Source organism: Pagrus pagrus, assembly GCF_965226575.1.
Source record: "Pagrus pagrus genome assembly, chromosome: 8".
NCBI lineage: Eukaryota > Metazoa > Chordata > Actinopteri > Spariformes > Sparidae > Pagrus > Pagrus pagrus.
Window position 1 is genome coordinate 29,763,776 of NC_140192.1, and position 14,096 is coordinate 29,777,871.

General features: G+C 41.5%; 1 protein-coding gene across 3 annotated transcripts in view; it reads right to left on the reverse strand.

The window, feature by feature from the left end:
• tncb (tenascin Cb) overlaps positions 1-12,454 on the reverse strand; it is a 51,115-nt gene extending 38,661 nt beyond the window's left edge. For 2 of the 3 annotated variants that reach the window (XM_084359385.1, XM_084359384.1), the window contains exon 1: positions 12,042-12,454. The gene's annotated coding sequence lies outside the window, so the exon portion shown is untranslated. The remainder of the gene's footprint in view (positions 1-12,041) is intronic. The other variant, XM_084359386.1, reaches the window with a different exon arrangement.
• Between the last annotated feature and the right edge of the window lie 1,642 nt (positions 12,455-14,096).

Below are 14,096 nucleotides of genomic sequence, written 5' to 3' on the forward strand. Positions count from 1 at the left end.
GCGATCCATGTAGAATTCTGTTGGATATTCACTTTTCTGGTTTGCCCTTGCCAAACAGGATATATTCATTAACATAGTCCCACCACACACACAAGCATCCACACTGGGGACCATAGCCGGACTGAAATATTATAGTATCCCACTAAAAAGCAATTAACCTTCTTCTGTTGCCCCTAACAAAAGACCACTTCCTATCCTGTTGCTGCTTCTGACCTATTTAAGCCACTCTGCTCTCAGTGGAGGAGACACACACTCAGTAGATGACATTGGGGGATTCTTTTCACAATTCTTCCGAGGACCAAGAGCAGCAATTACAGCAAGGGTGGCGCGTGACCTTGGAGACCTGAAGCTTTCTTTTTCTGATCACGTTGAGACAGGTTGCCACAAACAGCCCAGCAACACCTGCATGGTGGAGAGCCTCCTCTATGCTCTGCAGTCCAGACCACAATCCAAGCTGACAGATTAATACCAGTGTATGGTTAGACCATCTGTGGGCTTCCTGTAAAGCACAGAGTCTGCACAAACTTCTCTGCTACCTGCAAACTGGCAGGTCAGCATTCCTGGTCTGCTCTCCTGACAGCCACCGGGTTTTCTTTTCTTTCTGTAACACAAATCTTATTGCTTCCACCAAACGCTTCTGAGACATGATTCTTTTAAAAGGTCTGCTGGAAAAATGTGCTGAGGTTGTGGAAACCCTAAAGGAACCTTTCTGTTGCTTTTCTTAGCATTATTGGTTGGTTCATTCTTAAAGCATGTTTCTCTAATAATCAGGTTTCTAGGTATTTATTTGCTAAAAGATGATGATAAAAGTAAAACTGTTGGCCTGCCAGCACAGGAACCAAAGGGGGAAACAAAATAATGAATATAGATTCTTTGCACAGCAATAGACTTTTTAAAGTGTCTGGCTCAGCCTGAGTTTATTCAATATCACTTTTTCTTTTTCTTTTTCTTTTTACCACACCTTGTAAGAGAAGCTGACACCAATCATTTCCTGCCTCTAATAAAACTAGTGTGTGCCTCGGCTGCTCGAAAGGTTAATAGCAGCTCTCAGCAGCCAACATGGAAATGTCTGGGTAGCAGACATGAAAATGCGTGACTGCAGGCATACACAGCAAATTTCAACCCAGTGGTGGAATATGTAAGAAGGGGTTTCATTTTCTCTGCTACACCTGACTTAATGGCACTGATGTGGATGCAGCAGGAACACAGGAGGTCTTTGCTGGCCACTTTCATCTGTCATGTGTGCAGGGACGAGGAGGCTGACAGTTAGCAGGTAATGTTCCAAGAGGAAGAGAAGCTTGGTCTCCTCATCCCAGCCTCACATGTGATTAGGCAAGCTGACAGATGAGCTCAGCTTGGAGGGATCCCACGGCTTCACCCCTGGTGACACCCACCCACCCCCTGCCCCCTGATTAGACAGGCAAGGATGAGCGCCTCCATGATAGGTAGAGTGTAAAACTGCTAATGTAGCTGATAGGAGCATTGAGGAACTTGGACCCCCCTTCATTCATTCACACACACACACACACACACACACACACACACACACACCAATACTGTCACACCGCTGAGCCCAAGCATCACAAACTAGGGATTAAATCAACAAAATAGCCATAAAATTGCTTTGAGTTGCTGCTAAGGTTTTAGTTCTGGGCGGATGGTTGGCTTTCTCACTTTGAAGGCTGGCTGCTCTCCACATGGATCTCTGAGCGAGGCAACCCTGAGAGTCCAAAGCAGGCTTTGTGTGAAAATCTGTGGCTCTGGCAAAACTCTGCTTTATTCAGAAATAGATGAAGAGAAGATACTTCCACGGAGTCAGAGAAAACTTCTGATTTGGCCTTTTCTCCTCTTAGCTGCCACCTATTACTCTTTGATATGAAGCAGACTAATCACAATAAGAGAATCTGAGTGTGACCCTGAGAAACACAGTGCTGATCCCTCTATTTGGACTTCCTTCATGAGCACCCTGTGGCCCTGGCACCATGCTAATGCAGCTGGCTGCTGGCACTGTAGACATGGACTTGATACAATCTGACTGCTGCTGCTTTGTTATTCCCTCACTTGGTTTTGCTCTATAGCTTGCTTCTCAAACAGCAGCAAAGCTTCTTGCCCGCCTTGTGGCCGAAAGTGAGGTACCAGTGGAAACCTGCTGGCACACACAAATTTGGTGCAACTGATCTAATTTACCCTGTTGTGAATGAGTGCTAAGGAAATACTTGAGTTGTATACCTCCCACAGTGGTGAGCTAAAGATCCAGTTAGGGTCCGTTTCAAAGGGAATAAATCTCTCACTGTCAGGAATGTTCAATTAATTTGACAGAATTATTGTTCCAGGATTAAAGTAGCCTGGTGTGAAATATTCCAGCCTAATACAGTTGCTCGTCATAAACAGAGGAAAGCTTTAACAAAGCATTTTAAGTGTGTGACCAAACGACCAAGGCCAGCCCAGTCTCCAGGATTAAATGTTAACATTTCTGCAAACCACTGATACAAATCTGTAAGTGTCATTGCCCAAGTACCATATTGTGTCATTCCACAACCTTTAGTCTTTTGTTGCTCCTGTCCAAACTTGATAGAAACATGCTGCTGCCATCAAATTCAGAAAAAGCATATATTTACGAAAATCAATGGTGATGAGGTAAAACATAAAATATATTGTCTTTGTGCTGTTTTTGGTCGCACTTTATTTTAGAGAACACTAATAAGCCATAATTTGTATGAAATTAGGCAAAAACTAGAAAAATATGGTCTATATTAGACGTTAAACATCACCGTTATACACTAAGTAATCTAATAAAGATGTAATAAGCCATAATTTGTATCAAATTAATTTTAATTAATTAAAGATTCAACTTGGGCAAAGCGTGAGCTTTGCTGTGGCTTAACAAGCTAACTGCATGTGCCACAAACGCACCTGTTCTAATTCTCTCTTTGCTGTGGGCTGCTCCTGCTACAACTCTAAGCTAATGACTCGGTAGGTGTCATGGTGGAATAAAACAGACTTCATCATCAAGATAACAACAAAGGATGACATAGGCCTGTGTGAGTATGTGAGAGTGACTGGCACAGTGGACATAATTATTTTCTACTCTCCTCGTGGATTTAGCTACAAAAACATTTTATGTCATTGCAGATCAACCTGCACATGAGATGATGGAGACTGACCCCAACCCAGATATTAGCCTGGGCCCACCAGGCTGGAGAGATGCAGTCACACACTGAGGAGAGGACAGCTGATGATTTATCCTGTTGTTTAAACCTACATGTTACTGGAAATGTTTGTCAGAAGTATAGAATTGTACAACCACAGGTGGTCTGATGTGATGTGTTGCGGATTAACCTATAAGAATGTCTAATAACGGTCTAACAAGGTTTTTATTTGCAACAAATGATCCTGTAATAAAGTGAAACTATGTTAAATAAAGCCCAAATAAATGTCATTAATAACATGGCACTGCATTGGTCAGATCAGCCTGTGTTGTCTAATTAAGCCATGTTGGTCCATGTTGGTAGCATTAGGTGTGCTGTCTACAGTATTATCTGGTAGAAAGGCTAAAATAGTGTCTACTAAATATACTTTGGGTCTGATATGGTATGCATTTGATTTTTTGTTGCATAATCTTGTGAAGTAGTTTGTAATAGCGGATGAGGATCTCCTATTGGGTTTCTAATTAGAGTATAATTCAGTACAGTAGTGTCAAAGTATAGTACATTTTAGCTCATTATATGCAGTTTCTAATTACAGTGTGATTTAGGTATTTAGGTGTATGGTTTATAATGAGTATATAAATGTAGATAATATTAATAGTTTTTACCTTATTTGATATAAAATTCAATTTGTTGTGTTTTAGTTAGTTAGTTAGTTAGGATATGACGTTATTTTTTTCTAATAAAGAACACATTTCTAGGTGTTGACTAATTTAATAAAAATGATGGCTTATTACGTCTTTATTAGATAACTTATCTAAGACCGTATCATTTCTGTTTTTGCCTAGTTTGACAAAAAGCACGACTTATTACATCTTATTAGTGTACTCTAAAATAAAGTGTGACCATGTTTTCCAATGGGCATATGTCAAAAAGGATTCTGGCCAGAAGAAAACATAATTTACAATCCAGAGTGCCTTCTTACATAAGGCTTCTTGTACATCCCTGGTTTTCCCATCAGTGTAATGTAAAAAACATTGCACCTCCAACCAACTGACGAAGCAGTGACTTCCTTGCCAGAGCAAAGGTTTTCCAGCATGGTCTGAGATGTTGCTTCTTGTTTTGCTTCCATGTTGTGAAATTCTGTAACCTTAATCCTCCGGTAAATCAAGAGAATGCATTTGTTTCACACAAAGAAGGACCGAGGGGATCAAGATAAGAGTAAAACCAGGACAGTGCAGCAGCACAAATCCTCATAAGCGCCCATCTTATTACAGTGGTCTTCACTTAGCATTGATCTTGTTTCCATTTAGACTTTAGGCTGTTTCAATGGAAATAAATAAATCCCTGGTGGATTAGTGCTTCACCAGTGTTTCTTTCCTCCTGCTGTCTGCTTTCTTTGAGACACAAGTTTTGCTCTCAGTTGGTTCTGAGACTGATGAGCAGACTTCCTATCTGGGGAAGATTGCAGATGTCAGTATTGGAGAGTTCTTTCAAACACAGCCAGGGCCCATGCAGACAAACTCAATCATCACTGTAGCTCACCTTTGCTGAGACTACCATATGGCAGGTCCAAGATAAATCAGAAAACTATTACTCTGCAAGCATCGACAAGCAGAGACATTATCTATATAATCATTCTGTAGAGAAAATGTAATTTGTTTGGCACAAAAGCAAGGCCAGTGTCATCAGTCCATACAACAGCATAGTGTGGCAAGTTATTTAAAAGCAGACCAACATGGAAGTGAAGTCAGTGCTTTTTACGGAAAGAAAAGAAAGATTTGCTAACTGTCAATGGATAACTGCAGCGCTCTGAACAGACAACGCGGCATCCGTCTGATAAGTCGACAACAAACAAACTGAATAATGAAGCAGCGTGCCCCACTTGGTGTGTAAAAGCTGTAAATATTCAATGACTACAACTACAAATCAAGTCCCACAACTGTATGTTAAACAGGTCTGATAGGATGCACATGCTTTCTTTTCATTTCTGAAGAATTTATCAAGCTTGCCTAGTTTTATAGGTCACCCATGACAAAAACTCAGCTTGCCTTCTTTGGTACAGAATCCAAATCTGGGTCGCTGTTACAAGGATTGAATGAAGGGTTATTGTTTGGGGCTCTTTTCACCTATATATACTGTCACACTGTAAAAGGGGAAAATAACCAAGAAATGGGCCTCAGTCACGGACACTCACTGCCACGGCAAGAACCATAAATTAACTTATTTTTCCAATCCCACTTTAAAGTGCAATCTCATATCCCAATGAACCACAAATCCTCTAGAGCTGAAATCTGCTGATAAACATATTTATCACATTCAGCTTGCCTACAAGGTGAGAGAAACCTGTCACATATGTCCTGAGCGAGAGCAGGTAGTATTGATTTGGATCCTGCATCTCCACCAAGGTCACAGTCAGAGAGACAGCGACTTGCTGAGGACAGCACTACGGCTGTGAGTTATAATCGTCAAACACAGAAATGAATTTCCAGGAAAAGCTATAGCTTGAGTCAACTGCGATCGATGGTACAGTTGTTGCTGCTTCACAGAAAAAGGTTTTTCAAATTTTATCACCTCACGCTCTGGAGGACACACGTGGTCTTTCTCTTTCTGCCTTTTATGACCAATGTGGCGAAAGCTGTTGTGCTGAACTACACAAAACCCCAGCGGCGTTATAAACGGCTTGCTTAATAGCTGAGGAGATGCAGTATTAGAAAACAAGATTGAGAGGCAATCAGTTTCGACTCATTTCGTGTGAGGGAAATGGCTGAGCAGTTGAGACAGGACTGAGTGCAGGATTTACTTCTAATATGGCAATAATGTGAGAAACCTCCTCTCAGTCTGCTTCTCCAGAAAACCTCTCTGCAGGTCAGAGCACACTTTACAGACCAACAAGGATGGCCATTATATATGATCTGAGCTAAAACCAATCAAAAAAAATCAGATACCTTATTGTTATAATCTCTTATTTAATCAAATAATTGATTAATGATTGTCAGCTGAAGTCAATTAAATTAAATTAATAAAAATAATCATAAGTTGAAGCTCTAAACAGTTCATCTGCAACCCCGAGGATCCAGCATGTCATTGTGTTCACAGAAACACTTAAGTGGCCAAAACTAAACTAAAAATTCTTAGTGCTCTGAAGTCTTATTTTCCTGAACCAGGAGGAAGAAGAAATAAAATGGAAACTGTTGTTTGTGATGCACTGCTAGATTTTCCACTTTGCTGTGAATGTAATTACTTGGGATGCCCCAGATGATTGTTTTCACCAAGGTCGCAGTGACACTTGGAGATAGCAGGGCTGATGTGGACTTTGTAAATGTCTCTATGATGATATTTAACTCTTGACAAAGTTTCTGTTCAGAGCTTCTCTGTGTTTAGAGAATTTTAAGCATTAAGAATTAAATATTTCTTTCACCTCAAACATTAAACAAATCTGACTGAGGGCACTGACCTGAAATCAATGAATCATTTGAATATTTTTACTACAAAACTCTCTTTCAAAATGTTCAACATGGTAAAAAATAAATAATAATAGATGATAATAATAATAATAAAATTTGACTTGCTAAACAGAAATGAAATAAGTCATTTGCTGTTTCTGATGGATGAAAAGAAGAGTGGTTTCATCAAACCAAGGCTGCTCTCATTGGCTCTCTGCTGTGACCCCATTGGATCTGATGACACAGATAGCAGGGGAGTGGTGGGGGTTCGTGTGTTCATGGCTGATAAGACGGACGGGGAGACTGAATCTGAGATACAAGCAGAAACACTTATCTAAAGACTCGGAAAGAGCGCTCTGCAAAGGCTGAGCCCTATCGCGCTCACAGAACCACCAGAGTGATTTGGAGCCAGAGCTGACATGTCTGACTGATACTGCACGCCAGAAACTCTATTTCTTCAACCAAAACCAATTTCCGACTTTGACACTATGATATGAAGAGAACGAATATTGAGCGAAGGAGAGTGCTCATTGGGTCAGTCATACAGCAGACAGTCAACTCTCCATTTAGTTTTTACTGCATTGTGATTTGACTCGCGGCTCGCCGTGAGGCCCATCAATATTCTTTATGGCTCTTCCCCTGCGGTGCCTCCATCTTGTGCTGCTGTTCTCACTGGGACCAGATGGAGACATTGGATGCTAGTCATTGTTCATGAGCTTTTTAACATGCTAGGTGCTGGTGACCTACTATTTATAAGCCTAACCCCTGTATGATGTGGAGGCTTGAGGGCCTCATGCGCAGCCTTTACAGCACATCCACCTGCTGTTCTCTCCACACTTGTAAATGTGTAGCCCTCCATTCTACCTACCTCCTCGCTTCAGATGTCACACTGCACTGCAATCTAACTATAGAGGAAGGAATCTCTGTCTGTCTGTCTATATGTCTGTATGTGTCCTTCACATATCTCCAGAACCATTTACACGATCTACTTCACACACAGTGGGTTTATTGCTGAGGACTGGAGGACGTGCACTGTTGAATTTGGTGCAATATGGACCCGCGACACATTTATTATTAATGAATTTTAAATAACTAAGCGAAAAGCGCTCAGCACAGAAGCGGGGGTGGGGCTTCAGTGTTGGACTTAAGTCAGTCAGTCGTTGAACAGACAAATTTACAGTAAATACCTCTAGAACTCAAGTTCTATAGGTGTCCACCCACCAGTGTGAAGGAGTTTGGATGAACAGTTGACGAGAAATTTGCAAGCAGCAATACCAGAGGCCAAGCAACCGGCCTGTTCTTTACTGGTATGTTTTCAACTATAAAAATCTGGCTTTACCTGGCTGCTGCCTGTTTTGTAATGCTACACAGAGGTATTGATGTCGACTTCTGGGACTCGTCTAAGCTTACCAGGTAACTAATACCTGCCCTCTCAGGTAATCAATCTCAAAAGAGCTTTTGGCTGGCTTATTTTGCATGATTGTCACCAAGATGTCTTGAGAAGTGGCAGGTGGGACAGCCTGCACAACATCGAGGAGTTTAGAAAACTGACAGCATGAATCAGTTGACCTACAGACTGAAAGATTCAACCAATGAGCATGCCAAGTGACCCAGAACTGTCTGGATTCTAGATTTTTTTAATGAATGTCCAAGAAATGCTGAGTAAACATGTAAGAGAACTATGAAAGGCCTTTCATAGTCTGCATATTTCAGCCCTTTACACTGGAGGATTCTTGGTACTTCCATTCAAACTGGATGGAAGCAAGTATGTTGGCTGTGATACCCAGACATCTGTTTGTCCTTGTCTGTGATTAAAGCCTGAAGCGTGTTGCGTGTCCAAATTGGGAGTGCCTTCCATTCAGACACTTGTATGAGCCTAATGACCCCAGTCCCCGGGGTCGGCTCTTCGTTGGCTTTCCCGTTTTTTACCATTTCCCCCAATTTAAATTGTCTGCCCCTCTCAAAAGGGCCCCCATCTTGCTTCAAGAACATTATGGCTCATGCATTCTAATGTGTGAGGTCACTGGTGGAGGCAAAGTGTCAGAACGAAGTGTCTACCACATGTGTTCATCTATTTCATGCCTCCAATGGAGTGCAGGGTAATACAAAGGCATCCCGGATCCCACAGCTCTCAGGCTTTCACTCCTTTCTCATCACACATTAACATCGGAGGAACATTATAAACCATCTGGAATGCTTAAAACACTGAATTTCTTTGAGGAAAGGTCTTTGTTGTCGCTGTGGTGATGACTAATCAGACTGGGCCTCAGTGGGCCACAGGAAAATACTGTGGTGACATTTGTACCATTACTGGTGTAAATTCCAAGTCCTGCATTTATTTGAAAGCAAAGCCTGTGGAGAAAACTACTCTTTCATGCAATCCTTCAACTTCAGGCAAAAAATGCAGAATTTGAAAAAACAGGATTCCTCATTATACATACAAACATACAACAAACTTAAATACATACATAAATAAATACATACATACATACATGCATACATACACCATTGGCATGAGATTGTGACCCTGTGTTGCCAAAGGTAAAGTCATGATATCACCAAAGTGAGTAGGATTTTTGTCCTCTGGGAACCATGACTCTCATTATAAATATTTCAATACCTATACTTCAAGCAATGATTTCAGTTTTTCTGTCAGACCAAAACCACAAATGCCACACTCTCTTCCCTTTACATAAGCTTCACTTTCATTGGGTGAATGTGCCTTTGGTTAGCCAGATTCAAGGTATTGAGAATCGTCTGGGGCACAGGTTGGCATATGCACTTGGCAGCAAAGTGAAATTATAAGATGTAAGCTACTCATACATTTCTCAGAAACCTGCAATAATGTGGAAGAAGAGAGACAAAGGGCAGGAAGGAGAGGAGAGGACGCAGTTAAGGGAGTCTGGATCAGCCAGAATTAAAGATGACTTCCACTTAGTCAAACCAAAACACAACTGCATTTCTCCTTAGTTTTGCCAGCATGGGTCATCCTGAAACCCATGATTACTATTTGCTCTCAATCACCAGTGGAGTAGCTAAGTGGGGTTAAAGACAGTAACCCTCTGAGGGAGCTTTGGGGGGCAAGGAGTGTTGGGAGCTAGCAGCTGTTCAAATAAAGGAAATTTCCCACTCATCGTTAAGCTCAGTGTCACTGTTAGTGGCTACTCATATGTGTAGCCAAAGCATTATGAAATATTAATGCACCAAGCCCCGCTGCCACCTACGATCGGACAGCACCGATGTAGTGCAGAGGTAATCATTATGTGAGCAGAAACTCGACATGCTTGTATTAAACTGGGAAAATAAATCAAAATTTTAAAAAATTAAAAAAACGCATTTTAGATGAATTGACAAGCCTGCAGTAAACTTGAAGTTGCAGCTACTGAAACACAGCTACACTCCTTCATTGTGTTCACATGTCCTCACACACAATTACCATCCAGCAGACAATGCCTTGGTATCCTGTGGGTCTCCATCACCAGCCCACTAACTAACCCATTCACCTCCCTCCCTTCATCCAACCATCCATTGATAAAATATACATTGGGATTCTGTCACCAGGCACCATGAGGATATTATTTTCCTTGAATCATGGATGTATATCTGTGAATCCTGCAATAATTTCAGCCTTACCCTGCCTTTAAAAGCTGCTAGCTTACCTAAAATAGCTTCATTAGCTTTCAGTGGAGAATCCCACTGTGGTCTAGTTACTGCACAGTTTACTTCTTGCTAGCTCTGGCAAGAATAAGATTTAAGGCTACAAACGTTAAAGTAAGACTAGTTTGAAAGCAGAAAAACACAAAGTCATTCTCTTACAACTGAGTTGAAATCATAAGCAATAAAACACAACCTTTCTCAGGTTAATACACACTGTTGTTACAGTCTCACTTGTACTGGTGATGACCAGTATCTTATTTTAGCTAATGTTCGTAAATAATGGCAAACTTTACACAGCTGTGTAACCGATACACCTGTGTCAGTTTGCGGATACTTACACTATATTTTAGCTTTTACCATCACTCTGTAATTAACATTTCTGGCCACAGAGGGCACTGTTTAGAAAAAACTTACATTGGCTGACATTAAATACTTAATTTTCTTTCTTCTTCTTTTTAACGTGAAAATCAAACAAATTGATGGTCAGAAAAAAAATCGAGAAATTCACAGTGATCTATGAATTATATATCCACTGTCAAACACTTAGAAAGGATTTTCTAATCCACCAAACATCATCATGCTGTCTCTGTGTGGGACACAACTGACAAAGAGATGAAGCTGATCTGGAGATAGGAGACTGGAAAGCACATGGAGATGAGCAGTCGGTTCATCTCCAAGTCAGTCAGTCAGTGTGTTTATTTGTGTGTCGGTGAAGCTGCCAGTTTACAGCCGACAGTGTGTATGCTGGAGATCTGGGAGAGGAACCAACCAGCAGCATCTAATACAGAGCAGCTGTCTGTCTCCTGGGTTACACAAGCCTACTGTCTGCTGGCAACCATAAAGTGTACAGCTGGACCTACTCCGGCAAGCAACACACACACACACACACACACACACACACACACACACACACACACACACACACACACACACACACACACACACACACACAGTATCCATCTCTCCTATGCTATCCCATCAGACCACAACTCGGCCCTAATCTGCCCTAATGCAGGCAGAATAATTCAGCAGATCATCACAGACTTCCATCTCTGAAGACATTACTCTTTTTACCTGCTCTGGTAATAAATAAAAAATATCCAGCAAGAGGAAAAACTTTCACAGTAAAACATAATTGGCACCCAGGTGCATGCAGTAAAGAGTAAAATTAAGCCGGTCTCTGAAGTCTACGCTTGTAAAACATGAGGAAGAATTACAGAAGCTGCTTTGATGAATGGAAATAATCTCTTTATTACTAACATCTCCCACATTCGTGACCAGAGATAAGAATACAGCATTCAGCTTGTTCACAGCCAGTTAGTTAATTAATTGATGGAAAATTAATTGACAGCAATTATAATAATCAGCTAATAATATGAATCCATTCATCAAGCAAAAATGTCAAATACTGCCTAGCTTTTCAATGGGAGTATTTGCTTTCAGTCATCTCATAGGTAACAGAATGATTTTGTGAAGATCACTAGTGATTATCTTTTTCACTTTTTTTGCGCTTTTTTTGTCAATGACACAATTAATAATCAACAGAAAAAATGCTAACAGGACTAATTCTTAGTTGCACCCTGTGCATTTCTTCAGTATTACTAAAACAGAAAATAATTCCTCCAGAAACTTTTGATATCAGCTCATAGAGTGGAATGTTGTTGAAGTTATTAAGTTGTCAAGCTATGCCACTCAATTTCCTAAATGATCTTAATTAGGCTGAGCAATTATCCCATTCATTCTCCTCTCATTCAAACACACCAACTCCGTGCAGGTAAAGAAGGTGACTTACCTCACACACAATGGCCACAGCCTCTCCACTGATGAGAAAATTGAAGCAGAAGCAGAGCTGAAGAGAGCCTTATCAGCCAGCCCTGACAAATGTTCTCACCAGTCTGTATCTTTCAGAGCGCTGACAGCTCTGTCATCTTCCTCCTTCTCTCTGTTCTCTGAGAATGTTTACTCAAGTCTACCTTACCTAGAGAGCTGATGTGCAGCCAGTGAGGAGAGAGAGAGGGAGACGAAGAGCAGCAGAGAGAGGGAGAGAGAGAGGGAGTGAAAGAGAGAATTCCCTTTCTCTTAAACTGTAGTCCTTCTGCGGTCAGACTCCACTCCCACCTACTGCTCTCTTAAATGCCCCCCACCCATTCACCCTCTCCACAGCATTGTGAATGAAAACGAAGGAGCAGAAACGGGACGCCTCAAGGCTAGAAGGAGAGAGAGAGACTGAGAGAAAGAGAGTAGGAGAGGAAAATAGTGGTGGGAGGGGGTGGGGAGGCTGATGGATCGGGGTGGGGGTGGAGGGGTGTACCATTAGCAGCAAATAACAGCAAGCAAGCCAATGGAAAGCAAGATATGAGTGAATGCAGGGCCTGCATTAACATAGCGTTTAAGAACTTGAAAGCAGGGAGTGAACAGGAACCACCTCTGCCCCATTTGTGCGACTGAGGAGAATGCAGATCCCAGCAAACACGGACTATATAATGAAATCATGTACTCGACCAACATCAACCAAAAATATGTTACAAATTGAGAGTGTTGGTCATTGCAGCTATTATACTTGCTGGGCTAGTTGGTGAACTAGTGTAGCTGATGAGTTAATGGCTAACATGATTCTCTGACTGGGCAGTAAGTGCAGTTTATTCCAAAAGATGTAGGTAAAAGTGGATGGTCAACACAGCTGACAGTGTAAAGAAATGCTAGCTCCGTCCATTTCTGGCTCTCTGTTCTGTGGTCAGTGTGCATTGAATAACCCTAACCCTCTTAAATGTAGGATTATGTAACTTATACTTACATATTAGATATTGAATACCTGTTTGGTTGTACTTGGTTCAAGATAACATGATCAGGTTAGCTCGCAAATCCATCGTGCCAGGCTTCAAGATATGCTCTTCTGGCTGAATACACAGGTGCATAACCAATCAGCGTCCACTACGACGACTGCCAGCTACAATGTGGTTGAGATGTGAAGACCAGCGAGAGAAGTGACATCGTTGAAAAACAACAATGGCAGCTCCCAAAAATGGTTAATACAGATGCTGTAGCATCAGTTATGGAACGTAAGAGTTTCATTGAAAGCAGACCAACGCACAGCACTGAAGGCTTTTCTTGATGGAAAAGATGTTTTCACTCTTCTCGACTGGCTTTGGTAACAGTTGAATTTACCAACTGTCTCTGCTGGTGGTAGCGCTCCTCTGCTGTTGATGTGATTGGTTGAAGTTAGCCCTTGAAGGTGATAGACAGAAGGTTCGTCTGATCACCTGCCAGTTTTTAGCGGCACAATCTCAGATGGTTTTGTGAAACAAACCCTCCCGTGTGGCAGGTAAGCTGTCACTTACACCTCTTCTACCATGACAACACATACTGATGCATTAGCCAGTAGCTCCTTCAAGTCTTGCTACATTTTTGTTTTTTTTACACATATTGCCTAAATACATTCATCAGCACTGGAAAAAGGAAGCACATGTTTTGGGTTAAGAGCAGCAGACGTTGAGGCGGTCACTGCAGACAGCATCTTTCGACAGTCTAACCTGACCAGCTGAAGCACCCCAGGGAGGACGGCGCAGGACTACAGCGGGATGAGAGGTGGACTTTGTGTTTACAACATTGATGCTTGCTGCTCACACACAGTCACAGTTGATGGTTTCCCAGATGTTGAACTTCAAATGTGAAGATACCAACCACATTACCATCACTGTCTTGTTGCTGCTGTTTACATTCACCCCAATGCAGATTAAATAAATGCACTGCGTGTTTATGTATATATGTATTTAATAACTGTAAACATGCTCTGTGTTTGTGTAGCATGAAGGAATTACAAACTTTGATTTGTAACCCAGTTTGTATA